The sequence below is a fragment of the Oryctolagus cuniculus genome, chromosome 5 (assembly GCF_964237555.1).
Source record: "Oryctolagus cuniculus chromosome 5, mOryCun1.1, whole genome shotgun sequence".
NCBI classification, from domain to species: domain Eukaryota; kingdom Metazoa; phylum Chordata; class Mammalia; order Lagomorpha; family Leporidae; genus Oryctolagus; species Oryctolagus cuniculus.
In genome coordinates this window covers 114321928-114334148 of record NC_091436.1, presented here as the reverse complement: position 1 = coordinate 114334148, position 12221 = coordinate 114321928, and the positions used below count along the sequence as shown (strand labels likewise).

At 34.4% G+C, this 12221-nt stretch overlaps 1 protein-coding gene and 1 long non-coding RNA gene across 5 annotated transcripts in view; one reads left to right on the top strand and one right to left on the bottom strand.

The window, feature by feature from the left end:
• HCRTR2 (hypocretin receptor 2) overlaps positions 1-12221 on the top strand; it is a 127492-nt gene that overhangs the window by 22095 nt on the left and 93176 nt on the right. The gene's annotated exons all lie outside the window — the stretch shown is intronic.
• The window catches only part of LOC103349779 (uncharacterized), a 69090-nt gene that overhangs the window by 11733 nt on the left and 45136 nt on the right, over positions 1-12221 (bottom strand). For 2 of the 3 annotated variants that reach the window (XR_007922946.2, XR_007922944.2), the window contains exons 6-7: positions 8502-8571; positions 3330-3411 (exon numbers count right to left, since the gene is read on the bottom strand). This is a non-coding gene — a long non-coding RNA (uncharacterized lncRNA). Of the gene's footprint in view, positions 1-2613; positions 3130-3329; positions 3412-8501; positions 8572-12221 lie in introns of those variants that run through there. The other variant, XR_007922945.2, reaches the window with a different exon arrangement.

Sequence of the window (12221 nt, the reverse complement as noted above, 5' to 3'; positions counted from 1 at the left end):
TTCACCTGAATTTCAAGCCATTATTTTATGTCTAATTATGATATTGATAAATAAGAATGTATTGATTGATAAAATATTTTAAACTCTTTTCTTCACTAAGGCTAATTGCCTTCTTTTGTAGGCAATCCTTGAGTATCATTTATTAATGCATAAATTCTGAACATAGCACAGGGACTAGAATATGCTTATCTTATGTATATTTTATATATTTTTTTCTGTTCAGAATTACAATTAGACACTTACAGTTTAATTCTAGCACTAAGTGTGTGTATGAGAACACATTATCTGTGCTTAGAAAAGAAAATTTACTCAAGTTTTTGGATAATGGTCACACGGACTGATTCCTTTGGAAGCTCAGGAACAACAATTTTTTGAGAGAAATGTCAGCATCTTTCAGTCTGGATCCTTATATTCTGCTTAGATCTAACCAGGATAGTGAGCTACTCTTATAATTTTATTTACTTATTTTCATTTTATTTGGAAAAAAAAGAGACAGAGAGAGAAAGATATTGACAGATGAAAAAATTCTTCTATGTACTGGTTCACTCCCCAAATGCCGAGAACAGTCAGGATTGCATCAGGCCTGAAGCTAGGAGTTCAGAACTCCAACTGGGTTTCCCATGTGGATGGCAAGGATCCAGCTTCTTGAGCCATCACCTGGTGCCTCCCAGATGTGATTATCAGGAAACTGGATAGCACACATACCTGGGACTTGAACCCTGACACCTGTATATGGGATAAAAGTTTCCCAAGTAACATCTTTTTTTTTAACTTTTATTTAATGAATATAAATTTCCAAAGTACAGAATATTGATTACAATGACTTCCCCCCCATAACGTCCCTCCAACCCGCAACCCTCCCCTTATCCACTCCCTCTCCCCTTCCATTCATGTCAAGATTCATTTTCGATTCTCTTTATATACAGAAGATCAGTTTAGCATACATTAAGTCAAGATTTCAACAGTTTGCTCCCACACAGAAACATAAAGTGAAAAATACTGTTTGAGTACTAGTTATAGCATTAAATCTCAATGTACAGCACAGTAAGGACAGAGATCCTACATGAGGAGTAAGTGCACAGTGACTCCTGTTGTTGACTTAACAAATTGACACTCTTGTTTGTGGCATCAGTAATCACCCTAGGATCTTGTCATGAGCTGCCAAGGCTATGGAAGCCCCCTGGGTTCACTGACTCTGATCATTTTTAGACAAGGCCATGGTCAAAGTGGAAGTTCTCTCCTCCCTTCAGAGAAAGGTACCTCCTTCTTTGATGACCCATTCTTTCCACTGGGATCTCACTCGTGGAGAACTGCACCAAATGCCAGCCTTGTGTGCTACTCTAAAATGAGTACAAGCTAAATCTGAATAATGAGAGAATATCATTCACTCATTCATGAAGCAAATATTGAGAGTATATTAATTACCAGACACGCTCCTTGACATTAGAAGGAACAATCATCAAAAAGAAACCATCGACCTCAAAGAGATAGCAGTCTCATGGCAAGGGCAGAAATACAGTTATATGAAAATGAAATACAATGTAGAATCTACTATTAAAAAGATATGACAGGACAAGCATTTGGAATAAAGGTTAAGCAGTCCCTTGGAACGTTCACATCCCATCTCAAACAAAGTGCCTGGTTCAAGTCTCAGTTATTCTACTTTCAATCCAGCTTCTCGATAATGCATATAGTAGCAAGTAGTAGGTGATGGAGTAAGTAGTTAAGTCCAGGACACACTTGTTGGGAACCAAGATTGAGTTTCAAACTCCTAGCTGTGGCCTGGCCAACCCTGGTGGACATTTGAAGTAAACCAGTAGATGGTAGCTCCCTATCTCCACCCCCTGCTTTGTGTGTGTGTGTGTGTGTGTGTACTTTTAAAATTAAAAAAAAATATATGAACAGTATATTAAGAGATAGTCTAAGACATGAAATTAACTTAATGAATGTGATTAGAACATTAACACTGAAGATTGGAGCATCAAATATGTGAATGACAGAATGTGCAAAAAATAAATAAAGCAAAATGTGCTATGCAAATATGTCAAGAAGTCCTAGTTACACTTTTGCTACCTGAAGTCTTTAGTAACATGAGAGTGATAGAAAACATCTTTGGATTTGAGAGTTGTTTTATCTTTTTTTTTTTTTCCCTTTTCCCACTCCCTGTGGCAAACCTTGGAATTTATTCACTTTTTTGAAATCATGTGCTATTTGTCATTTAATAGAAAATATTTTATGTTGCTAGGTAACTATATGACTTTCCAGTATGACAATAATGTTTTTCTTTGAGCAATAGTAGTAAAAAAAATAAAGTTCATTTTAAACAGGTATTTTCATATTATAACTACCCATTTATGAAATAACAGTATGTCATCTAGAAAAGAATATTATTCAGTGAAATTTTAAAAATGATTCACTGCATAATAAAATATGGCTATTCATTTTCAAATATCAAATCAGAAAATTTGTCAGAGATACTAATTAATCTGTACCTGTATTGCAGTTCCCACTTCATTATCAGTACCATAAGCTTCCACATATTAACATGAGTTCAATTTTCTTATAAATATAATGAACAAAGTCATATAAAAACTTGAGGTTTCTTTTTTTTATTTTTTATTTTTTGCCAGGCAGAGTTAGACAGTGAGAAAGAGACAGACAGAAAGATCTTCCTTCCATTGGTTCACTCCCCTAAATGGCCACTACAGCTGGCACTGCCAGGAGCCAGGTACTTCCTCCTGGTCTCCCATGCCGGTGCAGGGACCCAAGCATTTTGGCCATCCTCCGCTGCCCTCTTGGGCCACAGCAGAGAGCTGGACTCGAAGAGAAGCAACCGGGACAGAATCCGGCGCCCCAACCGGGACTAGAACCCAGAGTGCTGGCACCGCAGGTGGAGGATTAGCCTAGTGAGCCACGGCGCCAACTTGAGAATTCTTTTTAAATTCTCTGTTCTGCTTTACAATATTCAGTTTTGACAAATTTGCTGTTTACTTATATGTCTTTGTCACTTGAGTAGGCTTTGACACTTGAGTATGACTTGTATGGAACCAAAACAATGACACATTACTGACAGTTTTTTGTTATTGAATGTGACTTTTTTCATTAAAGAGATACTGGTTCCTTGAATTTCTGTAAAACAAAATAAATTATAACTTTTAATGATAATGTAATCATATGGAAAGAAACAATTACATTAAAAAACAAGCATAGACTTATTCATATAGAATATTCTTAAATAACACTTAGAAAGACATGTTGATTTCTCTAGATATGTTTTCCAGAAAAATATAACCAAAATTATTGTGAAATGATAATTATCGAGTACTCACTTTTGGAATAAAGGGCAGGAAGTGAAGAGGGTAAATGAAGAATGAATGAATGAATCAAAGGAAATCCAGTAACAATACAGAACTGAAAAGGTAATGAAGATATATTGAAAAGTCAATAGGATATTGATTTTTTTGAAAGACAGAAACATCACAATATGAAACATCTCAGGGAAATAAATGTCCAAACAAATAATAAAGTGAAAGTAAAATCATATTAAGATGATTTGAGTACTGACAAACTTTTAAACTGTATTTAAGTAAAGTTATCCTTAAGGAAGTGAATCATCATGTTCTTGGTAACCATTGAAGGTGAGATGAGAAGAAATGGCTTAAAATGAGAAAGAGAGAGCAAGAGAGAGAGAGACGAAAACTGAAACAGGCACAGATAGAGTACAGATAATGAAAAGGAACCCAGCCCTGAATATTCCACAATATTAAAATGTCAAGAATTTTAAATTGCACTGTAGCTTAGGTATGTGTAGCTGATGGTTGTTTTTGTCTTCCCAATAATCACTTTCCTTTTTTTCTCATCCCCTTTTTTCCAGTAGCTCTACCTCTTCCTTTAGGAAACTGACCTTTTTCCATTCCATATAGATGGGTGGGGAGAAACTGTCAACCAACCATATTATCCTAGCCTGTGAGAGCAGAGACAGAAATGCCTAATCATCTCCCATCCCCCACCCACAATATATGGCAAAGGGATGATAATTTGATTCAAATGAAGAAATGAAATTTTGTCTATTGAGTTTCCAAATTACTTACGGGATATAAATATAACTTCCATTTCTACCATAACTTTAAAACTAACTCCGACCCTTATGTCTACTCCAAAACTAACATTTTATATTTATCATTAACCATAAATATCCAGATTTATGTTATGTCAAAATTGGAACTAGAAACTCTACATGATTAGGAACCTCCTCTTTAACTTTGCCTCTGTAAAGAGAAAAACTGTGTTACCTAAGTATTATCAAAGCCAAATAGAGGGAATATCTACACACATATACACAAAATAAATTCATCTCAAGATAGAAATTTATCCTTAGACCTATAATATAAAATCTCATTTTACAAGTAACATTCATGGGTCCAAGCTGAAGAAATTTCTTATTTTTTCCTGATCATTTTATATGTTTCTTATTAAATAATTATATTCCATATTGCAGCTGTTTTTGGAGTATATTATTTATTTGTTGTTATTGTTATTTTTTCACACTGTGAGCCTTTCATGTGTACAATTATAAATACAAAGGAGATGGAAATAAACAAAACAGAAGCAAATCCCTGTCTGTTTAGAGCTCAATTCTGTAGGTGATTGGAGACAGTGAGTATAAGCACCAAGTAAAATATATATGCTAATATTGTAGGTGAAATTAAGTGTGATGGCAAATAATAAAATAGAAGAGGTATTCTGGAATGCCTGATAGAATATGGATTCCCTTTACAAGTGGGATATTGTGAGCATTCTCACTAAAAGGTGACATTTTAGGGAAGACTTTCAGAAGGAAGCAAAAATGCCACACAGTTATCCTAGGAAAAAAACATTCTCAACAAAGCAAATGGTCATGTAAAAATTCTGATTTTGAAGTATACCTCATGTATATGAGCAACAGTGAGGAATTGGTAGCATGCAAAAAAAAAAAAAAAATGTGTAGCTAGGAGCCAAAAGGAGTATGGTAGGATGTAAGGTTTATTTCCACCTAGCAATATGGGTATCTATTAGAAGGATTTGAACAGAGAAGTGATATGATTTGACTTACATTTCTTAAGATAACTCTGTTGCTGGAATAAAAATAAAGTATATATAATGGCATATATCATGATAATCCTATATTATCCTTATCATTGTCCGTTTAATGTTTTACTTGCCAGTCCACGTTCCAGTTGCCAACTCCTGTGACTTTTACCTTAAGAGATTTCCTTATGCCATCTAATAATGGCCATGAGAGCCTCATCTGTCCACATAGCTGGAAGTGACACAGAGTGCTCACCAAGAACGTCACCTTGTGCTTCACAGCATTCTCCTTGGTTAGAACAGTCCTGAGATGTGCATTCTGCATTGTGGTCCAGCAGTGCCCCTCTGGATTAGGTTTCTAACCAAAAGTGGTGTCTTACTAAATGACGTATCTTTTTTATTATTATTTATTTATTTATTTGACAGGTAGAGTTATAGACAGTGAGAGAGAGAGAGACAGAGAGAAAGGTCTTCCTTCCATTGGTTCACCCCCCAAATGGCTGCTACGGCCTGCGCTGTGCTGATCCGAAGCCAGGAGCCAGGTGCTTCCTCCTGTTCTCCCATGCGGGTGCAGGGACCTAAGCACTTAGGCTATTCTCCACTGCCCTCCCGGGCCACAGCAGAGAGTTGGACTGGAGGAGGAGCAACCAGGACTAGAACCTGGCGCTCATATCGGATGCTGGTGCCACAAGGCAGAGGATTAACCAAGTGAGCCACGGCGCCAGCCCCTAAATGACATATCTTTTATTAATTTTCTATCCTCCTGAGCTTCTTTCTCCTTGTTCCAAAGTGTCTCTTGGGAAAGCTTATCAAGCGATATTTCCTTGCATACTTTATTTATTGAAGTCTTCTCCTGGGGGAATATGGGTAAAAACAAGAGCAACATTGGAAATAAGGAAGTGGTTCACAGGCCTCTGCCAGAATCTATGAGTGAAGCTGCTGGCTTGGACCAAGGTGGTAACAATGGAGATCATACTCTGGATGCATTTAGAAGGCTGGACCAATGGGATTTAGTGACAAATGGATTGTGACAAATTATTTAAGAGAAAGAAAGAGAGATCAAAGATTGTGATGAGTGACTTGAGAAAGAAAGGAGGCAAAAGATGTCACCAAAATTATTTTCTTGGAGAAGTTTGCATCCAGGAGAATTTTAATATAGTATTAAAACTGTAACTTCAAATATCTGAGTTTGAAAAGTCTATGGGATGTCCTAGTTGAGAAGTTAAATAGACACTTGAATATATGAGACTGAAATTTCACAGAAAAGTCCAATTTGAAGATATGTATTTATAAAATGTCAACAGTACTTGCTATTTAAAATAATTAGTTCAGATTGGATCAGTAAGTAGGAAATACAGAAAAACAAAGAAAATATCCAAGAACCTGGACATGGAATAACTCCAATAAGTGCTGGGAAACAATCAGACGGGAGAGGAGCCTGAGAATGATCAGTGAAGGAAAAATCTAAGGAAGTCAAGAAATTGAAATGTTTCATGAAGAGAATCTGCTCAGAAGCTACTGTTCATTCAGATAAGATATAGGAAGAAAATTAACCATTTAATTTAACATTATGACAATATTAATGATTTAAGGACAGTTCTTTAACTGTAGAAACAGTGGAGGAAAAGATACAGTAGATTTAAAAGAGAACAGAATGAGAGGAATCAGAGACATTGACATACACAACTTTTCTAATGATTCTTTGATTAAAAAAAAAGACAAGATAAAATATTTATTTGGAAAGCAGAATAGAATCTAGAGAGAGGTTTAAGTGTTTTGGTTAATTGCTATGTTTGCTTTTCAGATGGGTTTGGAGAAGTACCATCATCTGTATTTGTATACATGTTAATATCAGTCACCAGACAGTGCAGGATAACATGTCTCATTTATTGTAAAAATATTGTAGTTTGCCTCGCCTGGATTTCCTCACACATTTATTATATTTTCAGTTTTATTTCATTTTAAAATTATTTTATATTTAAAATTTTCTAAGTAGTGTTCACTGTTTTATTTACTGAAAGCATTCCCTGATTTTTCAGAAGATTAGGCCTGGGCAAAATGCTTCATATCTGGGGGAAAAAAAAACAAAGAAAATTTGTTTTAAATTAAAAGGTCAAAAAAAAAAGATTAGGCCTAAACAAATACTTAATACAGTTTTGAGAAGTATTTTAATGAGACTGGTAAACAGCCAAGTATTAGTTGGGAAGAGTTCAGATATTTTAGGGCTAGAAAAGAACTGAGGTGGGCTCAATCAGTTTTTAATAAGTGTTGGTGTAGTTATACCAATTATCAATTAAAAATCTTTGCTTGAATTCATAATATTTGAAGCAATTTGCAAATGAAAGAAGAGCTAGCAATGATTATAAAAATATAAAACTGAAAGATAATTATAAACAAAAATTATCTCATAATTTGAGATTTTACTGGGGAGTTTATTTCCATTAAAAATAAATATCTAGTCTATTTTTATTTTCTGTATCTAGTTAAAATGAAGCTTGAAGAAAAGATGCAGATCTCAAGCATAAACTGAAGTTAATGATAGCTATGTTAGACTATAAGGAGTTAGGGGCAAGCATTTATCCTAGCGAGTAAGACGTTGAGTGGGATGCCTGCATCCCATATTCAAATGTCTTGAATCAAGTCTCAGTAACATCTTAATACCAGTTTCTGCTAATGTGCACTCTTGGAGGCAGCATGTAATGTCTCAAATAATTGGTTCCCTGCCATCCATGTAGGAGACCTGGTTTGAATTCCTGGCACTCAGCTTTGCCTTGATTTAGCCCAGCCCAGATTGTTGTAGGCATTTGGAGAGAAAAGCAGCAGATGGGAACACTCTGTTTTTCTGTGTGTCTATCTGCCAAATAAATAAACTGTATACCTTTCAAGTAGACAAATAAAAAATTTAAAACATTAATAAATGTGATTTTTAAAGAAAAAATTGCAAGTAGGATAGTGAAAAATAGCAAGTGCCTCTCAGAATTTGCAAATGTTCTGATTCCTTTAAAAACATCGGGAAATCCAGAATTAAGGTTCGCGTCCTTGGGTCATGCTAACTAGACCAAAAATAATGGAGACAAAAATAAGACATGTGACATTAATTAACAAAATTTCAGGGTTTTATATGTTTTGTTCAAGATCAGGAAGATTTTCATTATTTAATTAATGTGAGACTTTAAAAAATGATTTATTTAGTTATTTTGAATGTCAGAGTTAACATGACCTCTTACTGTTGAAATGATCACACAGAAACAGCAAATATAATTTAATAATTATTGTAGGATAATATTTTTAAGTATCATAATTGATTTAGGGTGAGATTTCCAAGTTCAATATTTATTATAAAGTAAAAATATCAAAAACACTGGTTTAGAAGGCAAGAGACCTTTAGGGCAAGCATTTGGCACTGATTTTAAGGAGACACTTAGAACACTCACATTCCATTTAGTCTCCCTGGGTTCAAGTCCAAGCTCCACTTCCAAGTCCAACGTCCAGTTAATGTGCACCCTAGAAGATAGCAGAGGATGGCTTATGTACTTGAGTCATTGCCAGATATATTGGAGACCTGAATGGAGTTCTGGACTCCTGGCTTTAGCTTGATCTAGCCCTGGTTGCAGGCATTTAGAGAGCAAAGCAACAAATTGAAGATCTTCCTCTTTCAAATGAATATTTTAAAAAACAAGGCAGAAAACAAGAAGCCATCTTATATTCCTACCTTTACGATTCACTGGAATGTGACTATATTAAATATGTATGATATGCATAACCTTCATATTATTGGTTTACTTTTTCATAAAAAAGTGCAGAATAACTTCCAAATTGTCTTAGAAGCTTAAGAACCTTTTGTTTTGATATGAAAATTCTTAGATTATTAAGGTTGAGTCTACTATTTATGTTTTATAGTGGGGTTGAAAATAAATTCTGAAGTCTATCTAATTTATATTGATCAATATATTAACACATTTCATTAATAGTATACGGATAATTTATTTTACATGTGTGGCTTTGATAACTTGTAAAATAAATGTTTAATTATGAAAGTATTTATGAGTTAAATATGTAATATGTAGGCAAATATTTTCTTTGCCTTTAACACATTTGATGCAGAAATTGATAGGGTAATATATGTACTTCCCATTAGTTTAATGATTATTCGCTGTCTTTTCAATTATCTGCATATCAAGTTTGAGAAATAAAAATATGATTTATTTTATAATTTTTCATTTGAAATAAACCTAAAATACAGTAGGCTTTTGAACATATATTACACAGTAACCACATGGACACTTTTGTGGGGTTGTATTGAGACAAAAGGGTAGAAACAGTAGAAAGATTCTTTGCTAGATTCCCAAGTTACTATCTTTACAAGACAGCAATAGAAATGAACTTTTATGAATTATAAAATGATGGAACAAGGCTGAAATAATGACATACACCCCTAAATGCTTCAATGTTTAAGCAATTTACTATAACAGGCCATTTACCGAATATTCTCTGCCTTGGGCAGAAGATCAGCTAAGGTGACCTTTCACAGTTTCTTCTACCAGCGAAAAAGCACAACTCATTTTTTTCTATCCTACAAGATGTATAATATCAAAAGAAGGCAATAAACTTGATGAATGGTACTATATCTGCATCTATTAAAAACATCAACTATAGATATTGAAAGGAACAGTTGGTAATCTCTGTGACCCAGAATAAATTTTTCTTTTAAAATCATAGCTTTCTTGTTTTAATATACATTTGTTAGAACAAGCTGAGCTTTAATGACATCATCAGATGTTATGGCTTGAGAATTAATTTTGGGAAACCTTTGACCAACCCTATAATGCTACCCCAATGACATAATATTCAATCTTCTTAGCAAGAACTCTTTCTTTATTTAACAACAACAAAAAAGTAGAATCCCAAATTTTATCTGTAAAACTACATTTAAAAATGTATTATTCATAAAATTGCTGCACTGATGATTAGATCTAATCCTGCAATGATATGTATATTGATAGGAATGGAAAGGTCTATCCAGGGTATTATGAATGTCATCTACTGATTTATGCTCTGATTCATATGGATGAAGTTCCACCTCACATTTTAACCAGATGTCAATTTTCCTTTTTTCTGCTGTAATGCCCATTCAAGACCTTGAGATTAAATCTGTGATGGAATGCAATCATGACAAATAGTATTAGGTACGTTTAAGAGGACTCAAAGATGAGTTACATTTCAATTAGTGTCAGATTCAGGTGAACTACATAAGTAAAAGGCATACGCATTAACATTACATTGGTGTAAAGCATTTTTTTTACTAGACTTCACACAGAACTAAACAGAGGAATTGAAATCAAGGATTGTTTTGAGTTACATTGCAATGGAAATCATGTCTTTTTTTGTCTTAACACGGATACTGCTGTTGAGGCAGCTCTCAGAAAGATGTGATGTACTAAAAATACTTACAAATTAAAAATTGCTTTATTTATTGTAATTCCTTTATTATAAATGTGTTGTCTATTTACTGCAAATCATTTTTGTGCTATGATAGTATGATTTTAAGACAAACCACATAGTGTTTTCTAAGTCCACTAAGGCAGAACACCATAAGGAATTCATAAACACTTATTTTCTACTGAATGTTATTTATATGTTTCAGAAGACATGATTTAATCCCTACTCTACCTGAATTCAAGTATGAATGAGTCATATCACAAAGGAAGCTTAATATGCTACTTAAGTATCATGGAAAAGTATGTTGGTCAAAAAATACAATGGAAAATAGTTATAGAATACCTCATTGAATATGACTGTAATATCACAAAATAGTCATTCGTTTATCCTTCACAAAGACATTGTTCAAACCTATTTAGTTCAGTATAGCTTCTTTATGTTAAAAACAAAATGCAAATATGAAGATTGTCCAAAAGTGTTATTTATTGGGCAGTTATAACTTCTATGTACTCTACTAAATACAAATAAATTAACAATACAATTACTAGGACTTGTCTTTAGATTTTTTGGTATTGTAATAGGTTTTGGGTTCTTTTTTGTAGTTCAGAATGACCTGCTATTAAATATAGAACTAGATGGCTGGTAGACATGAAGTCTGTAAGGCTGTAATTCTGACCCTCCCTGAATTTATCAGAAGTAGACATCTGCCTTTGGGTCACTTGGATACATTTTTTAAAATTTTATATTATTAACTCAGAAACTGCAGCTCATCTCTGCTATCACTTATATTAGAATAATGTGGCTTCTTGTTCCACAAGGAAAGAAGGCATGGAGAAAAGAATAAATAAACAAGAACAGGAAAAGAGACACAAAAAAAGAGTCTTGATGGGTTTCTATTTTTTATCACAATCCCTTCATGTGTCCAGATACAAATCTGTCTCTAGTCTCTAAAAGACATGTTTATTCTCTTACATAATATTTCTATTTCTTTTCATAATCTGGAGTTAATTTCCTTTTATGAAAAACAACAGCAACGGGGGCCGACATCGTGGCTCACGTGATTAATCCTCCGCCTGCGGCACCAGCATCCCATATGGGTGCCAGTTCTAGTCCCAGCTGCTCCTCTTCCAGTCCAGCTCTCTGCTGTGGTCCTGGAAGGCAGTGGAGGATGACCCAAGTACTTGGGCCCCTGCACCCACATGGGAGACCGGAAAGAGGCACCTGGCTCCTGGCTTTAGATCGGCGCAGCACCGGCCACGGTGGCCATTTGGGAAGTGAACCAATGGAGGGAAGATCTTTCTCTCTGTTTCTATCTCGCTGTCTATAACTCTACCCGTCGCATAAATTAAAATAAAAATTATAAGAAAGACAACAGCAACAACAACCCTCCATGCATATAATGTAATTTTGCTACCTTATCCTGCACTAGAAAGCCCTTTTGCATATCAGTTCAACTTCAACCTTGTAAGACCCTCAATGTCATAAGTATTTTCATAAAGCAACAAAAGATATAACTCAGATAACAGTTAAAACATCCTGGAATTAACACACTGCCTTTTTGAAAAGCGATGTCTTGCCTAAATATTAGTGAGATAATTTGAAATATTTTCCTATTCCTATAATTCTCATTTTACACAGTATTTCATGTACTTCACGGGTAATGTGTTGCTTATCCCAATCTGGTGTAGAATTGTGCCATTTAAGAAATACTGTGG